Here is a 19,096-nt window from a genome sequence, read left to right as displayed (position 1 = left end):
TATCTTATGGTGCATGCACCAAAGAGTCTTCAGGTCTTTCACTCACTGCTGACTGGCCAGAGTTGAACCTATAACCCACAGGTCAAAGGCTGTTTGCATCCTATTACCAATTTCCAGTAATCCTACACTTTGCTCCGGTACTCTATTCTTATTTTGTACTGATGAAATTGTCCATAAAGAGACTATTATACAAAAAAAGTTTGAAGACAGAACAAAAATAATTGGAAAATAGTCACTCCATGTCATATTTCCTGAAGTTTTCATCCCATTCTCTGGCAAATTATCTGGGCAGAACTCAAGGTGGTTTCCCTAACTGCCTTTCTGTTTACAACTGCAGTGCCAAGAGATCATTAATTCATTAGCAGTTTTCCTAAAATGGAGATAGGTTGCTAGTACTGAAGTAAAGAGATCAAACCCCATGATCCATCGCTTTGTGACGGCAGGTTGGATTATCTGCTAGAGCACATCCGTGGTAAGTTCTCAGTTTGTAGTCTCCCTCTCTATGTAGGATTTTTGATAAATTGAAGGCACACTGAGGAGGAAAAGAGTAGCAAAAGCAACAAGCTACTTATTAATATTACTGCAACACATTTGCAGGCAGAATAAAGAAGATGTGGAGTAGAAGTACTTCTAATCCAAGGTGACCTTCATCTTAGAGCAAGGGGATGACATCTACTAGAGTCCAGTGCATAAACCTTGTGTTTTTTCTCTCCCTTTTTGTGGTTAAGATAGACGCCTAACATAAAAGCAATTGGTATTTGTACCAGTTCGATCACTTTACTGTTAAATGATCTACATGTGCTTTCCCAGCACATACATGAAAACTGGAGGCAGTAAAATCAAAATGAGTTCACAGCCTTGTGTAGCTCTCACTTTATGTATCATGTTGTGGTTGCGAGATAATGAAGAGTCATTTCCAAACTCACTCAGTGGAATGATCCCAGCTGACAGCTCCCTTCTGAAGCCCTTGTTTATAAAAGCATGTGTAAAAGAAATCTAAGAATAATGTGTCTTTCTGGGAAGTTTTTCTGCAGCCAGCGCAGACACATACACAGTCTGCTTATCTTAAGGCCTGGGCAAAGAACTAATTATTTGGACCTAAACTTAAATCTGTTTCCTCAAAGATGGATTTGTGACTCTTGCCAGCTTTCCTGAGAGGATTGCAACCTCATTTTGTTTGCTGTGAACTTCTGCTGAGGTGTAAAATAACAGCAATCTTGAGAGTTAGAACCGCTGAGGGATAGATTAAATTATAATGCAACGGCTTCTGTCTGAGACTAGCCAGGACTGCTACACACTGAAGATGGGCATCCACTTCTAGATAGCATGGTAATACCACGCCTGCGTCAGTGTCACTGTCTGAGCCAGGAGACAGTATTTCAAGGGAAGAGAGATTACATTGGCTGCAAATAAATATTTATGGGTCTGTGGCCATTTTCCTAAAGAAGGAATGACATTTAAAAAAAAGAACAGGAGTACTTGTGGCACCTAAGGTGCCACAAGTACTCCTGTTCTTCTTTTTGCGGATACAGACTAACACGGCTGCTACTCTGAAACCTGTCATTTAAAAAAAAATCAACTTGCCGCCTTTGTGGCAGTGGGGTGATTGAAGGGAAAAGGAATTTAAATCACAAATGGGAAGCGAAGATTGTCAACTCTTTGGGGCAGGGATTCTCTTGCTGTGCTTTGGTTGTGCATTGGGGTCCTGGTCCATGGCTCTACCGCAATACAAATAAATAATGAATCTGACTTTCAAAGGCACAAAGGGTAGTACGGTGCCCTTTGAAAGCCAGTGGGAGTTGGGTGCCTGACTCCTATTTGTGCCTTTGAAAATCTCCCCCTCTGTCCCCAGTGCCGAATTGCCAACTCGTGATTTTCTTGCAATTTTGGGGACTTTTTTAACCTGTCTCATGATGAAAACATGACAGGCTCCCACCTCAGTAATTTTCCTTTATTCAAAATGGCCACTGCCTCCTCTTACTGTCAATGAGACTGAAGCCCCCAAGATGGCTGCCATTGCCCTACAGTCTATCTGCACGTGGAAGTGAGGGTGCCCTTCATAAAGCCGGAGGCCACCTCCCACTGTTTTCAATGAGATTCAAGCCAAGAGGCAAAATGGCTGCCACTCTGTGGTTCAGGGGGCTGGACAGAACACAAGGACTGTGAGGAGCAGCCAGAGACACTGTGAAAGGGGGATGGAGGGAGTGAAGGGATCAGGAGGCAGATTTAGGGGCTTCAGGGGAATGAGGTATAAGGCATGAGGAGGGGAGTTGAGGGGGGATTTGGAACAGGGGGAGGCAGTGCAGGGGTCGGGAGGGGGCCCCAGAGCAGCAGGAGGCAGGGGAGCAGTGTGTGTGTGTGTGTGTGTTTGTGTGGAGTGCTGCCCACTTTCAGGCAGAGAAATTGGGGGTGGGAGGAGTCAGGGTAGTGTTGGTTCTTGCAAATGGCTAAATCAATCCTATGTTGTTTTTACTGTGATAATGTGACTTATATGAATGATTGATATAAGTTTAAAGTTCTTTAATATATTTATCTGTAGCTCGTCAACCTTGAAGAGTAATATAAGTTCTGGATACAAGGGTGAATCATGATGAGTTAATTAGGTCAGTGGTTCTCACACTATTTACCATCCAGCCCTTCTTTTATCAAAGGGGATAAACTAGGAGGGGAGAGAATCAAGACAGTAATAGGAACTGGATGGCAGTTTTCCTATTTAGGGATGTTGGGAGGGAAAGTGGACTCACCATCTGAGCAACCAGGGAGAGGCATTTTTGTGCACATTGAAGGCTGATTTATCAGTCTGAAATTATCACACACACATTGGCAGAGGAACAGAGGAGAGTTAAAAAGGCAAAAGACAGATTAAAAATCATGATTCAATGGTTTTTAAAATCTCATGACTTTTGAGGATCTAACTCATGAGTTTTGATCTTTTGAGGTTGGCAATACTGCCAGTGAGACCTAAACTGAAGTCCTCCTATTCCACAAAGTAGCAGCTCTGTTACTTACATTATAGGATAATTCCTGGAGGGGAATAATGGCCAGTTCTGATGTGGGTCTCCTCTCCTGGGTCCCTGTATTGAGCTTGTGCTTGATCCATCCATCAATCCATCCATCCAACTGAACAGTCCAGCTCTCAAGAAGCTGGTAGTCAAAGCTAGGGAAGATTATGAGGGACTATAAAGAAATGTTCCCCCCAGGAATGGCTGCTAAGTGCTACATATACCTATGGTGATGTAGAAATGAATAAAATCAATATAGTATAATTAGATGCACTCTGGATGATTTATGCCTTTTTCTAAAACAACTCATATTGGCCACCATCAGACAAAGAATTCCAGGGCTTGACGGGCTTTGCTCTAGGATGGAGTGTCAACATCCCCATTTATAATTTCATTTTGTTCATGTTTTTTAAAATCCCACCTTATCAGTTGCTCAATTTTTTAAATTGTTTCACAACCTTCTGTTTCTTTGTAAACGATGGAAAACAACAAATGTAGCAGTTTTTTGTCTTTTCAGTTTTTGGTTGTTTATTATTTATGTTCTTTTCCCCCTTCCCTGTTTTCAGAGGAAAAAGGAAGAAGGGATGGAGAGAAGGGGAGGAAAATAACTAAAACGCGCAATTAACTCACGTGATTAACTAAAAAAAATTAATCACAGTTTTAATTGCACTCTTAAACAATAGAATATCAATTGAAATGTATTAAATATTATGGATGTTTCTCTACATTTTCAAATATTTGATTTCAATTACAACACAGAATACAGAGTGTATAGTGCTCACTTTATATTATTATTTTGTATTACAAATATTTGCACTGTAGAAATGATAAACAAAAGAAATAGTATTTTTCAATTCACCTCTGACATTTGTTTACATTTACGGGAGATAATGCTGCCTGCTTCTTATTTACAATGTCACCTGAAAGTGAGAACAGGTGTTCACATGGCACTTTTGTTGACGGCACTGCTAAGTATTTACGTGCCAGATATGCTAAACATTTGTATGTGCCTCCATGCTTCGGCCACCATTCTGGAGGACATGCTTCCATGGTGCTAATGCTTGTTAAGAAAATAATGCGTTAATTAAATTTGTGACTGAACTCCTTGGGGGACACTTGTATGTCTCTTGCTCTGGTTTACCTGCATTCTGCCATATATTTCGTGTTATGGCAATCTCGGATGACGATCCACCACATGTTGTTCGATTTAAGAACACTTTCACTGCAGATTTGACAAAGCAAAGAAGGTACCAATGTGAGATTTCTAAAGATAGCTACAGCACTCGACCCAAGGTTTAAGAATCTGAAGTGCCTTCCAAAATCTGAGAGGGACGAGGTGTGGAGCATGTCTTCAGAAGTCTTAAAAGAGCAACACTCGGATGCGGAAACTACAGAACCTGATCCACCAAAAAAGAAAATCAACCTTTTGTTGGTGGCATCTGACTCAGATGATGAAAATGAACGTGCATCAGCCTGCATTGCTTTGGATTGTTAGTGAGCAGAACCCTTCTTCAGCATGGAAGCATGTATTCTGGAATGGTGGGCGAAGCATGAAGGGACATATGAATCTTTAGCACATCTGGCACATAAATATCTTGCGAAGCCAGCTAAAACAATGTCAGGTGAACGCTTGTTCTCACTTACAGGTAACATTGTAAATACGAAGCAAGCAGCATTATCTCCTGCAAATGTAAACAAACCTGTTTGGCTGAGCGATTGGCTGAACAAGAAGTGGGACTGAGTTGACTTGTGGGCTCTAAAGTTTGACATTGTTTTATTTTTGAGTGCAGTTATTTTACGTACATAATTCTACATTTGTAAGTTCAACTTTCATGATAAAGCGATTGCACTACAGCATGAAAAATACTATTTATTTTTTCTTTTTTACAGTGCACATATTTGTAATAAAAATATATAAAGTGAGCACTGTACACGTTGTCTTCTGTGCGGTAATTGAAATTAATATATTTGAAAGTGTAGAAAACATCCAAAAATATTAAAATAAATGATATTCTAATATTGTTTAACAGAGAGATTAATTGTGTGATTTATCATGATTAATTTTTTAAATTTTTGACAGCCCTAATATTTAGCAAAAAATGATTTGAGTGTAAATGAAAAAGAGCGTCTGTTTTGACAGCTAAAGCATGCAAATTACTTTGAAATTTTGGAAACTTTTGACGAAAATTACTTCTGAATTTTTGATCTGATGTTCTCCCTCCCCCTTCCAAGTTTCTCACCTCACCTTTGTTTCTTCTGCCTAATTAATTCCATCTTTTATCCCTACCAAACTCCTTTTTAATAGAGCAGGTTGAAAAATGTCAAAATTAGAAATTTTTTGAACAGGGGTGGAAAAGGTACAATTCTCATGAAAACCGTGTCTCTTTCCCCAACCAGCCCTACTTTTTAATTTGGACTTACTGTTTCCATCTTCCTCTCAGTTCATGGCTAACCTTGCTGTCGTCAATTAGGCTGCCATTGTGTAATTTACTAACAAGTCTTTCTTCATCTCTAGCATTTATTGCATGATATCAAGTGTGTTCAGGAAGAGGAGAAAAGAAAACAAACAAAAAACCCCAACCAAACACCTCCCCTCATCCAAACAACCCCCCTATTATTGCAGAACCAGGTGACATGATACTGAGGTGGGGTAGGAGAACTCCTCCATTAGGCCCAGTGTGGAAAACACTCCTGTCTGCAGGTTATTATAGGGTTCAGAAGTGAGGAGTTGTCCTCCTGCAAAGACCTAAATATAGGTAGTAAAGCCTTGCACTCAGTTTGCACCATTTTTCATTAGGAAAAGGGCATGTTGCAGTGCTTTCAAATGAGTCAAACGAATGGAACAGACCAGACTGAGCATGTTCTACAATTTCAATCAAATTATTTTGTTCATGAGTATTTTAAGACCGCTCCTAGCCAGCGTTCGGCAACAGTACATGCATCATTCACCCATTGGCCACAACTGTAGCACCAATTTCCACTCTAGGATTATGGGACCTTCTGGTCTTCAGGTGCACGAGGTCAGGCAGACCTCATGTGAGACTTGTCCTGTGTCTCCTGAATCAAAACTGCCACGGTGCTGAAATGATGTGGGGTTGTTCTGTGACGGATATTTCTTTCTGATTGCATGTCTTTTACAAGGACACAAATGTAATCTCAAAAGAAACCACTTTGCTAATGTTCTCCAAGGTTAAATATTTTATATTGTGCTATATTTATTCAACGCATTTCCATCCTGTTGTACTTTTATATTTTGTAAGGTCTGCTGATTATGGCAAGGGCCTGTAAGTCTGAGTTCTGTTTCCAACTCTGCTACTGATCTTGGGCAAATCCCTTAATTTCTCTCTATCTCAATGCAATGAGGATAATAATACTTTACTATTCTCACTGGGCTGTTGTGAATCTTGGTTACTTAATGGTTATCAGGTGCCTTAAGACCTTGCATCAAGAGTGCCCTATTAGTGCAAGGTGTTTATGGTAGTGTACCTTCCTGAGATGAAACATTGAGGTATAGGGTTATATTTTGGATATTAAAAGGCAAGGAGCTTAGCCAACTCAGGTCCTATCTACAAGACACACGGCCACATTTTAAAAAAATTATGGCTCCTGAAATGCGTACGTATTTGTGTCCAATTTGCACTTACAATTAGCACAGTTGTAGTAATTAGGTGGTAAATGACCTGTTAAGTGGCTGAGTGAGCAGACACACAAGTGATCATGTGTAATACTGAAAATCTGGGCTGTACAGCAAAGTGTCTGAGAGAGAGAAAATATATCAAGCGCCTTTAAGGTATCAGTACCTGCCTTAAAAAAGTAAGTAGCAATGATATCATTCTGTTACAGGCACCTGGTAAAGTTATATCTTACCACACAAATATATGTGTGACATGTCATTAAAGACATTGCATGTCGCTCCATTCTGCATTGGTTAAACCACAACCATCTGTACAGTAGTAATGAGGATATAATATCCCAAATAAAATGAAAAGATACAACAGGGCCATTTATTGCTGGTGGACTGTCTTGTGAGGAAATTACATGGAATGGTTTATGTGCACGTGCTTCGTTAAATAAAGAATGATACAACATGCCCTGGTCAGACCTTGCCTGTATCGATTCAGCGTGTTTTGTTTCTGACAGTAGCATGGGATGTTTGAAGAGCAGGACGTTCGGTAGCACTGTAAATTGATCTCAGTAATTACACACTTGGTTTACATTTAATAGGCTGGGTATTCTGAGTTAAAAATAAATCACATGATTGATAAAAGTGTTCACTGAGGTTGTAAATGCTCTCTACTTTACCTAGTGGTTGAATGCTAGCACACAAGGTTTTCACGGTATGGAGTTTGTTATGGCACCTTTCATACTCAAGGTAACTCAAAGTACTTTAGCAAGTAATGAGTTATAGATAGTGTAGCATTTTAGAGATTAATGGAGTAGCCATTGTGAACTCAAAAAGAACAGGAGTACTTGTGGCACCTTAGAGACTAACAAATTTATTTCAGCATAAGCTTTCATGGGCTTCAGCTCACTTCTTCAGATGCATAGAGTGGAACACACAGACAGAAGATATTTATACATACAGAGAACATGAAAAGGTGGAAGTACGCATACCAGTTGTAAGAGGCCAATCAATTGAGATGAGCTATCAGTACCAGCAGAAGAAAAAACTTGGGTCATCTCGATTATCACTTCAAAGGTGCCACAAGTACTCCTGTTCTTTTTGCGGATACAGACTAACACGGCTGCTACTTTGAAACCTGTCATTGTGAACTCAGTAATAAAGCATTCATGCAACCTTGGATATTAACCCATTTTAACGAGAATGGAAATATTGGCAGGGACATGACAATTCTCTAATCTTTCTGAAGAATCACATGAGACCTTGATCTTCTACGACGGTGGCTTCCAGGGACGGACAGAAAGGGACTTTAACCTTTCTGTGGAAGATTGGCACCTTGAACAACATAGTCTATCACTGCCTCCACATTGGGCATTAATCCTTGGATTTTTTACTTGCAACAATCTGTCTGAGGCTAAAGTGCCATCAACTGAGCCAGTGACACACAACCATAAACCAGAGGGGATGCCTTCACAGTCTGAACATTGTGTTTGAAATAATTATGCTCCTTGAGATGACATGAATGTAATCCAGACATGGTCAACTCAGCTCATCATCCTCACAAGATGGATAAATGGAGTTGCATACTTTTAGTGAAAAAAATCTTGAAGATGGAAGTCCTGTCCTGTCTGCATGGACAGTAGAGATCTCATGATGCTTTTTAGAGAGTAGAAGGTTTGCAGTTGTGTTTTTAACCAGCACTTTCCCTTTCCCCACTGTTGGGTATCATGCTGCCTACCCATTTATTTCCACCTCCCATCCCAGAGGGGCATGAGTTTCACTGACTCCATATGTATATAATGCCTATGAGATTCTTTGATCAGGTAGCAAGGTAGGGCAGTATAATCAATCAATTATCAATTAAACAGAATGCACTTGCTTTATAGATAGGACAATTATTGCAACTCTGGTAGATGTATCTAAGTTTAATATTCATTTAGTGTTTGATTATGATTCTTAAAAGAATTTAGAAAGAACTAAGGGGAGATTTTCAGTGAAACAAAGAACAATCAGGAGCCCAACGCCCATTGGAAGTCAAAGGCACTGACTTAAAAATGTGTACTCGTGAGATAGTCTATCATACAAAGTCATTTAATTAATAAAAACTTTTAAATATCAATTTTAAATTAAATTCTTGCATGAGATCCAAATACTAAATGGTAAAAGCAGAAATTTTCATTTCTGACATTCTGCCTATATGATATGTTTGAAATACGATAAGAAACAATCCTTAGTTAAAGTGCAGTTAGCAGCTTTCTTGGAGCATGTCTCACTATATATGAATGTTTCCTTGGAAGTTGGACACTATGATGAACAAGTTAGGCAGCCCTCATCCATCCCTTCAAAGTCAGACAGTTTTGTAACCTTTCTTGTGCTGACGCTTCCTAGAGTGATTTGACTTATTGCCTTCAGAGAAAAATAACTCTCTGGTCTTGGATCTGACACGAAGTTCCCAGAGTGGCAGTCTGAACCGTACTGTATCAATCATACTGGTGTCCATGGTTGTGAAGCAGAGCAGCATCTAACCCAAGGAGACTGCCATGTTCCTCAGAGCAGCTATCACAACAGCTAGCCAATATCATTTAAAAAATTTCTTACTGAGCTCCTTTTCCTTTTTGTTGTGGATAAGCACAGCATTTTAAAATATGCTCCATCACATTTCGCGTTGAAGGTACCTGTGAAAGTGACTCTCAAAAAAGACATTGAGGGTTTCCATATTTATTCGCCTGGTGACATGTGCACCTATTATATTGGCTCAGATGACAAGTCAAAGGTGATATTTTTCCCACTGTAGTCTTATAAACGCCACCAGGGCTCTGAACAATCAAGGTATTATTCTGTTTGCTCCTACTTCCTCACCAGGAATAAACAGTTTGCCATCTTTACTTAGGATCAAATACTAACTCCTGGCTCAGGCCTATACTCCTCTTTGAGCTTCTCAAGAGAAGGATGATCTAACAGTTAGCAGTAGCCCGGGAGTCAGGAGATCCAGGTTCAACAACCTGCCCTGTCACAGACTTCCTGTGTGATCTTTGGCAAGTCATTCAAGGTTAGAGCTACAAGGGGATTTAAGCTCAGCCTTACGAGGTCACCTGTCACTCACTGGAATCCCCCGTGCTGAGTTAGGCACCTAGGCTCCCTATAGAATGCTAGAAAATGCTAATTGCCTAAGAATGGCATTCATAGAAGCCAGCAAGTCGAGAGGAGTGCTCACCCAGGATGTGCTACACCTGGTTCCAATCTCTACTCTACCTGATTCAAGTAGGGACTTGAGCCCAGATCTCCCAAATCTCAGGGAAGGAGGGTGCATTTGCTTGTCAACAAACACCAGCCATGCTCTGGCTCCCACCAGACTTAGTTATTACTTGTTGGGTGACCCCCCAACACATTCCCCTTCCCTCCCAAATGTGTGTTCTCTACTGTGCTGCTCTCTCCTGGACAGGTCAGATATTTTCAGTCCGTTGTCCTTGTAAGAGAACAATATGCAACAACTCGCTCCTTTTAAGGCCTAGTCTCCACTGCTGCTTACGTTGATGTAAGTTACATTGCTCAGGGGTGTGAAAAAAAATCACCCCCTTCAGCGACGTAGCTTACATTGACCGAATGCGGTGTCTACACTGTGCTGGGTCGATGGGAAATGCTCTCCTGCTGCCTTAGCTTCCGCCTCTCGGGGAGGTAGACTACTGAAGTCAACGGGAGAGCGCTCTGCCACTGACTTATCAAATTTGCAAATGAACTGGAGCTCAGCAGTTTCTCTTTGGAGTCTGGTCCTGAAGTTTTTTTGCTGTAAGATGGCAACCTTTACATCTGCTATTGTGTGGCCAGGGAGGTTGAAGTGTTCTCCTACAGGTTTTTGTATATTGCCATTCCTGATATCTGACTTGTGTCCATTTATCCTCTTGCGTATCCTCACTACGCAAGAGGATAAATGGACACAAGTCAGATATCAGGAATGGCAATATACAAAAACCTGTAGGAGAACACTTCAACCTCCCTGGCCACACAATAGCAGATGTAAAGGTTGCCATCTTACAGCAAAAAAACTTCAGGACCAGACTCCAAAGAGAAACTGCTGAGCTCCAGTTCATTTGCAAATTTGACACCATCAGATCAGGATTAAACAAAGACTGTGAATGGCTATCCAACTACAGAAACAGTTTCTCCTCCCTTGGTGTTCACACCTCAACTGCTAGCAGAGCACCTCACCCTCCCTGATTGAACTAACCTCGTTCTCTCCACACTGATATATACCTGCCTCTGGAGATTTCCATTACTTGCATCTGAAGAAGTGAGGTTCTTACCCACGAAAGCTTATGCTCCCAGTACTTCTGTTAGTCTCAAAGGTGCCACAGGACCCTCTGTTGCATTTTCCTGATAGTGACCCGCCCCACCCCCCAGATAAAGTTATTTTCAGCTGAGAGCAAGCAGACTCTGGTGGGGAAGCGGTGTTATGCTGTTTCTTTTCACCTGCGTATGCTGAACTGTAGATTTTCTTTGTCTTCGTTCTGCCTCCCTCGTGCTGTCTGAGGACTCTGTTTACAGCTTATACGCAAACTGAGGTAAACACACATCCCTTTGCTTAAGACAAGCTTGCTTGACCCGTTCTACCTAATTGGGAGAGGGCGGTATGTGAGTTTTAATGGCATACAAGGGTGATTTCATAACTTTACATGAAAATGTTGCTAGACACAGTTCACCATGTGAGTTAGTTTTCAAATCATACCTTACAAGGCAGATCTTTGTACAAAGGTTATTACAATAGTGTGTAGGGTGTGAATACAGGTGTGCATTCCATCACACACAGGTGTGCGCATTGGCTAACTTGAAGTTAGCCTCATGGCCATGATGTGAATTAATATGAATGTATGAAAGCTGAGCCTCATGTTGGACGAAGACAGCCATGGTACCATGCTCACTGAAATGATAAGCATGGCCCCCGCAGCAGATTACGACGTCAGGTGGGTGCTTAGCAGCAGGAGTAAATGAATTCTTAAGTAATAAAGAGCCACTTTTCATGCAAATATGCCTAGCAATAAAATCTGAGGGCAGACAAATCCCCAAGCATGGAACCACTATAAGCAACACTGTTTTAAAATGGAAGGTTTTATCACACTTTTCCCCATCAAGGGCTGCTTGCTGCTCTTTAAGGCGTTGAGGTGCATAACTACTACAATTACAGGGGCAGAAGGTGAAAGCAGTTTATAAGAGCTGGGTGAGGTTGGCCCTTGACTCTTTAATCCGGAATTAAACAGAATTAAACTGTTTCTGATTTCATGCAGGAAAGACCCTTTGCAAAATGAATGGACTGCTAGTTAATTCAGAATCATGGAGCTTCTTGAGGCAAGGGTCCCCTTCGAGCCTTGTTGGCTGACCATTGAAATTCCTTTAGTCTTTGGTGAGCAAAGACTGTCAGGTTAGGAGGCCATTTGGGTCGGGCTAGATTAACCCCACCTTTCGGAGTTGAACAGACAGCTGAAAGATGGCAATTTCAGGCTCCACTCCTCCCAGCACCCTTATCTTAGTCATTCAGGGCTGGATGATGCGCAAAGTTATTCCATTTCCCAAATGTCAGGGAAAGAGGCATTGGCCAAAGAAGCAACCTCCTTGCTGTGATGTGGCATTAAAAAACACAGCTGCTGGGTTAAAAAGGTCCACATCCCTCATTACTGCATAAAGAGATCTCCAACCAGATCATGCGTCACTGACGGCCTGTTCAGATGTGGGAGAGGTTTGATTTCTTAGGCCCGAATGCTTTCCCTACCCTTTGCTTTCCCTTCATTGCAGTCATCTGACTGGAGATTCAGCAGAAGTAACCGCCGCTTTGGAGACTTTTCCTTCATCCAAAAGAGTCATTTGGGTGAGCTGGGGGGCTTCTCTCAATGATGCAATGCAGGGACATCACAGACCGCTTGCGGGCTGGCTGCTTCCTCCGTAGGTAGGCCAGCATGAGGCCTGCTGCTAATGTGCTGAAAGCTGTGAGCCGCAGACGATGGACCGAAGCCGGAAGCGGCTTTCTGTCATTACTCACAGCCACCAACGTGCGGCTGCTTCCCAAAAAAGCATTACAGCAAAAAATAAAAATATTTTTCTCATTAAAGGGCCAGGGGGAGGGAGGAGGGGGAGGGGGCGGGCGGGAAAAGGTCTACAAGCAGGATAGATAGATTGGGCTGTGGAGCTGAGATGAACGCTGTGAAGCTGTGCATTAATCACAGTGGGGGTGGGGGAAGATAATACAGCTCTATCAGGAGGAAACCATGTGTTATAAAACAATGCAGACATCTAAGCAATCAAACAGCCATGTGTGATAGGGAAGGGGGCGTTTCTGTTCAGACCAGGTAGGTGCCCCATTCTGTGGATGTTTTAATCCCCAATATGAGAGGCTGGAGAGAATAAAAAAAAAATGACTCATGGCTAGAACTCTTACCTTATGAGGATGCTATTTCTGTGAGCTTCCTGTAACCCTCCTCCCCAATGCGCACGCTTTGCGTCAAAATACAAATCTTTAATGTCTCATTAACTCTATCCCCCTGTGCAAGCTCTACAGCAATCACGAGATGAGACAGTAATAAATAATAATCGTGGCTGAGGCATCGCCGCCGTAAGCTGGAGAGAGGCAAAAACTTGTAAAAGACGCTTGCAAATTCAGTCCCCTCTGAATACCCTCACTTGTCTTTGTTTCCTTTCAATCTACACTGGTATTAAGCGAGATGCTGCATCTCTCATTAATAAGTTGCATGAAACGTGTCACTTCCATTCCCGCAGCAAATGCACTGAATTAAAAACTAAGCAACTGAAAGCCTTTCTGTTAAAGACTCAGAAGAGAGTGCACTTAAGAGTTACCTCCGACACGATTTGCAGTTTGAACTACCACTTATAGACACGTTGGACTATCCCGATGAACAAGCATATCTTCAGGTGGGTTCATTCAGCCTGAACGTCAGCTTTGGTCCCTTCAGTGCGTTTACTGAGTCCCCGTTTCGCTAACCGATCAGTTCACTAGCGGCTGTTCTAAAGGATGGGCCCTGGGTCTCAAGGATAGCACTGTAAATCTCAAAGGTCTGTGATTGCAGTCAATGAATTTACAGTGTTGTAGCTGAAAGCAGGAGCCGGCCTCTAGAAACACTGATGGGAATAGGAGGCAACTCGGTTTAAACCCCCACCCCCATGCCAGTGAAATGATGGCCATGTGCTGAAGACTGGGAATGTCAAAAGTGGGCCAAAGGGCTCCACTTCCCACTAACTTTAAATGGAAGTTGGGCATCTCTCTCTCTCTCTCTCTCTCTCCGTGGCTACTTAGAAAATCCCAGCTACAGCCTTTAATTTGTCAGCTCTCCCACTGAAAAACGAGTGTTTTGACTACGTAATCAAACTGTGGCTTTCTCACAATTACCTACCTTGCACTTGAAGGGACCTTTCCACGGGCCTCATTATTTTCTTTCTCCACCCACTTTGGGCCTTCAGAAATTTGATTTCTTTTTTCAATGCTAGGATTTCTTTGCGGGGGAGGGAAGGAAGGGGGGGAGGAAACCAAACTTCCTGATTTTTTCTTTAATCAACAGAATAATCAATAATTGTCTCACTGCGCCTGCTAATAATGTCAGTGCTAAAGACGGCTGAACGTGCCACCTACGGAACACTGAGGCAAAAATAAAAAATCTTCCTTTGGACTAAGCTAAAGTTTTAGGGCCCACGCCAGAATTTTATGTACATGCTGAACTTTAAGCTTCAGTCAGCTCTTAAAGTTAAGCACCTGCCCACGTCTTTGCAGGGCCAGGGCTTTTGGGGGCAGATAAGAAGCTCTTACTATGGTGACGAAGCCCACACAAGTAGCTAGAGACGGTGATGAACTAGATTTTTGTGATACAACTGTGTTGCATAAATTCCTCGGGTAAAAATAATTCTAAGAAACTGAGCAGTGCAGTTTGAAAACCGGTGAACCAAGTATACACAGTTGGCTCAGGGACAGCAGATTGGGCTCTATAGCATTTTTCAGTTCACTTGTTTGCTTAAAAAAAATGAGCCAATGGGGTTCCACACACTTGCCTGAAGCAGCGCCCGAGCATGGTGGAAGCGCTCGCTTATCAAGGAGCAGCGTCAGCAAGGTTCTTAAGCACTTGTGCAACTGCCAGCATGTGCTTCATCCTCCTGAAGGCAACTGAGTAAACTGGCGTCCTGATCAATGGTGTAAAACTGGTGTGACAGCAGAGCTGGGCCAAGACTAGGCAAAAGGGCCCTGTAACATCAGCTCTTGCTTTGGTGGGTGATTAAAAGGTATCCCACCTTGAGCCTTTAGAGTTTGTTGGGAAAATATTGGAGATAGTCCTGGATAAATTCTGGATTTAGCCATGTTGGCCTCGCTAAAAATGCAAATGGTTGGATTCACACTTTGGCACTGGAGACCAGTTGCAAATGGGCCTGAGAACGTTGGAGGAGCTCAGAGCCTGATTGGGATCAGAAGTTTGTAAACGTGTGTGTGTGATTTTAGTGCTAGTTTGAAGCAGGTATTGGCCACTGCCCGAGAAGGACATTCAGGATCTTGGCGCAATGGTCTAAGCAGGTATGACAAAGCCTATGGCATGTAGTGCTGTTGCAGCTGTGTTGGTCCTAGGATATTAGTGACACAAGGTGGGTGAGGTAATATGTTTTACTGGCCCAATAGCTGGTGTGTGTGTGTGAGAGAAGAACAAGCTTTTGAGCTTACACACAACGCTACTTCAGGTCCTATGGTCACATTAGTAGCACAATTACAACAGTGTGTGTGCACCTGGAAGAACAAAAGATACTTTGCCTTGCTGAATGCGGCTGCAGATTTGGGTAACATATTTACTATTTTTACTGAGCTCGGTTACAAGCCTGGGTCCTTCATACTGTACTTTATAGTTGGGCTAGTTTATCACCGGCACAGCCACTGGCGTCAACGTATTGTCAACTGGGGCAACAGCACTTCACTTGTGCGCATTCCTGCAGCTGGGCAGAATCACAAGGGTTTTACACCTTGTGACAATGTCACCAGTGTCTTTTGTGTGGGTTAGGCGTGCTCTGAGACCGTGAACTGGGTCAGGTCCTGCAGGCAAGATAGGTAGGGAACCACCTAACTTGAGACCCCCACAGGGGCTTATGTGTGAGCTAGGTACTGATCAGCTCAATGCCATCAGGACGCAGGCAACTGTGTGCACACACACAGGCAACGATTTAGGCGCCTATGGACTTTATGTGGCTAGGCGGCTGCTGAACAGGGGTTTTGAGGATCTCAGTAGTACCTAAATGCTGAACTTTGCCACCTAAAGTGGCCTAAAGGCTTGTCTACACAGTGGGGTAATGCTCCCCACAGGGGTGTGATTTCTAAAGCCCACTAACATGTTGCAAATTAATTGGTCTGCATAGACCCTGCTAGCATGCACTAAAGGTTCCCTAGTGCAAGTCAATGTAGGGCTATGTGGATCTAGCCCCAAATGCTTTACTATCATAGTAGCTGTGCTCGTGTGAGTTCATGCACAGGAGTTTCTGAATGTCTCCTAGCACTGTCTCGCCACCGATCTCTGTTACTGACACACCAGACAAAAGGAACAGCTCTCTGTGTGTGTGGACATGTGTGTGTGGACGCAGGATAAGGGGTTGGTCGAATGCCTGTTTGAGGTTCTGCATTGACTGTGAGTGTGAAGGCATCTGACGCTATGCGACCCGCTGACCTCCATCCATTCCAAGTGACAATGTGTTTGCTGGCAGTGCAAAAACGGCTGCCCAATTAATGCTCAGTGAGAGGCCCAGGAGTGGGCTGGCAGGTTTGAAGGTCACAGACTGTTGCCAGAACACGGTGGGAAAGGTTACACAGCACCTGCCTGCGTTACGCCTTGTGCTAGCCCACTGTAAAGCGATCACTCTAATGAGCACTCAAGTCACAACCACAAAACAAGTTTGGAATATCCTGAAAACCAGGGGTTTGCAAAAGAAGTGTTGACACTATTACTATTACCATTGGCCCAGTGCAGCTGCCCAAGTACGGCAAGACATGACCACAGTTAAGCTCATTAGTGTTTACCCTTATCTTCTTGCTTCAAGAGACGATTTGAACTCTAGTAGCTGCTGTATTTTTTGCTAAATGAACAGGGGCTGTGTATATGAAAAAAACAACAAGTGAGACTATTAAAAGGGGGATTTTATTTATTACACCGGAGCTAGGCGCTAATGCACCAGTTCAGCTTTGACACACAATAAATCAGCAAAGCTGTTACTCAGTTTTGAACCAAGATTGCAGTGGCACTAAAAACACATTGAAAACATTTACTCTCTTCCCTTTTTTTTCCCTCTTTTGTTTTTGGTACAAAAATGGTACAAACAACAATACAAAATAGTTGTGCTGTTGGCGGTTACAAAAAAAGGTTTTTGAACTTGTTTAACTGATGCACTTGCTTTTGCATTTCGGCGTGAATACATCAGAACACTAGAAGTCTTCTTGAAAACAACCACAATCATGCGGGCTGCTACACAGTTTGTCCATTTTAAAAGGAAACATGCAAAAAGAAAAGAAAAAAAAAGCGCTCCAATTATACATGTTTTTTTTTCTTCCCCTACTTCATTTGTAGCTTTGAGCAAATAACTACATTATGTACACATTGCAGTGAGCAATTGTAGGTGGGTTTTGTGTGTACTTGAGATACCTTTTTCTTTCCATGTGAAACTGAGAGGATTTTTGCCTGGGAGAAAACTACATTGGCTCGTTGCTGTTTTTAAACATATGCTTTTAACACATACATTGTTTCCCCCAACACGTTTACATTTACACTGAAGAGTTCCAAAAGACGTTACAAATAAAGGTCCCATAGTTTCAAGATAAGTTGTCTTCAATATTTTTTTTTAGGCCAATCAAAGTTACAACTGCTGCATGTGTGTTCTACAGACCCTTCACAGACTATAGCAATTATGCATGGGTGAGATTCACCCCTGTGTGAGGGAACTATGGATTAATTAATTCCCACTGAAACCCTATGGGGTGGCTTCAGATCTGAGCAGCACTGAATCAGGCCTTAAGGGGGTACATTGACCTTGTGGTGGCCTCTGCACATGAGTGAATTTCACCCCATTGCCTTAAAACAATCAACGGTAGCTCTCCTGGTCCAAAAACAGAAACAGAACTATGAGTAGTACATAAGGACAGTTAATAGCACCAAAGGTTACCCATTTACTGTCAGTTTCCCGTAATCTCCCATTGAGGGCATCTCTTGTTTTGCATTGTTGCAAATTATTTCCTTGACTGATGCTTAATATTTACAAGCTGCATAATAAATACATTGGATACTGACAGTTATGTTTACTAATGTTGTCACTGGCCATGTTCTGGCATGAGGCAGTCCCAGGTGGGGGAGTGACCTCAGATATTTATGATCTCTGGCTCAGAGACTATATGTAACCTTGGTCTCCGGGAGGTAGGGCAGCTTCTACATTGCATTCACCATGTCCCTTGCTGGCCTCTTCCCCTAGACAGAGGTGAGAGGTGCTACAGTGTTTATTGGCCATTGTAAGAGGCATAGCAGGAACAATGGAAATCACTGAATGCGGATACCAGGAGGGGGTAATGCTCCATTCTTCCTGAAGCCAGCGCTCTTTCAATCATCTCCCATGTCACATGGGAAGTGGAGGATGAAGGAGCCCATTCTCGTATGTCTGGACTCCACGTCTTTCATTAATTAGCTTGTTATGTCTACTACTATTATGTAGATTTTTCAGAGAATAAACTTTCTTGTCCCCAATATATTAGCTGTTAAAAAACCCAACAACTTACAAGTGAGTCTTGATAGCTGGTAACCTGTGCCTCTAACATCCTGCCTCTAAACTGAAATGGTATGTCCCATCATGGACCATCAGCATAAGGTTCAGAGGAATGGTTTGGTACTAGGCTGGGTGGGAAATGGTTTTTCCCATCCCTGGGAAATGTTCACATATCCACATTTTTTCTTGTCCTGAATCAGAATGAAAATCAAAACTCACAGTTGCAAGAACCAAAAATCTGACATTTTTTGGAGGGTGTGTGTGTGTGTGTGTGTGTGTTTCAAGTCAATAGAAATATTTTATTTTGACATTTTCCTCTTTTTAAAAAAAATAGTTTAATTTAACAAAGATTTTGAAACAAAAAGTTGTTTTTGACGCAATTTTTTTTTAAATTTTCCAGTTCAAAAATTGGGACTTTTTGCCCCCAAAACTTTTCACATCAGAAGATTTGTTGAACCCAAGCCTGTCTTGTGAACAATTTTGGTTTTGACAAATCAGAATTTTTTGGCAAAAGAAAAAGTTTGTCAAAAAATTCCCAATCAGGTGTCTTTGATACAAACATCTTTTTAAAGGGACACTGTCAGCTTAAATGTAAGCAAATTTCCTTGCCTATCTTACAAGCCCCAACTAACTTAATAAAGGTGAAAAACTGTAAAAAGTGAATTTATTTTTGCTATTTATGCTGCTTGCTTCCCTTCTCTGCATA

This window comes from Chrysemys picta, chromosome 13 (genome assembly GCF_011386835.1).
Source record: "Chrysemys picta bellii isolate R12L10 chromosome 13, ASM1138683v2, whole genome shotgun sequence".
NCBI classification, from domain to species: domain Eukaryota; kingdom Metazoa; phylum Chordata; order Testudines; family Emydidae; genus Chrysemys; species Chrysemys picta.
This window is presented reverse-complemented; position numbering follows the sequence as displayed.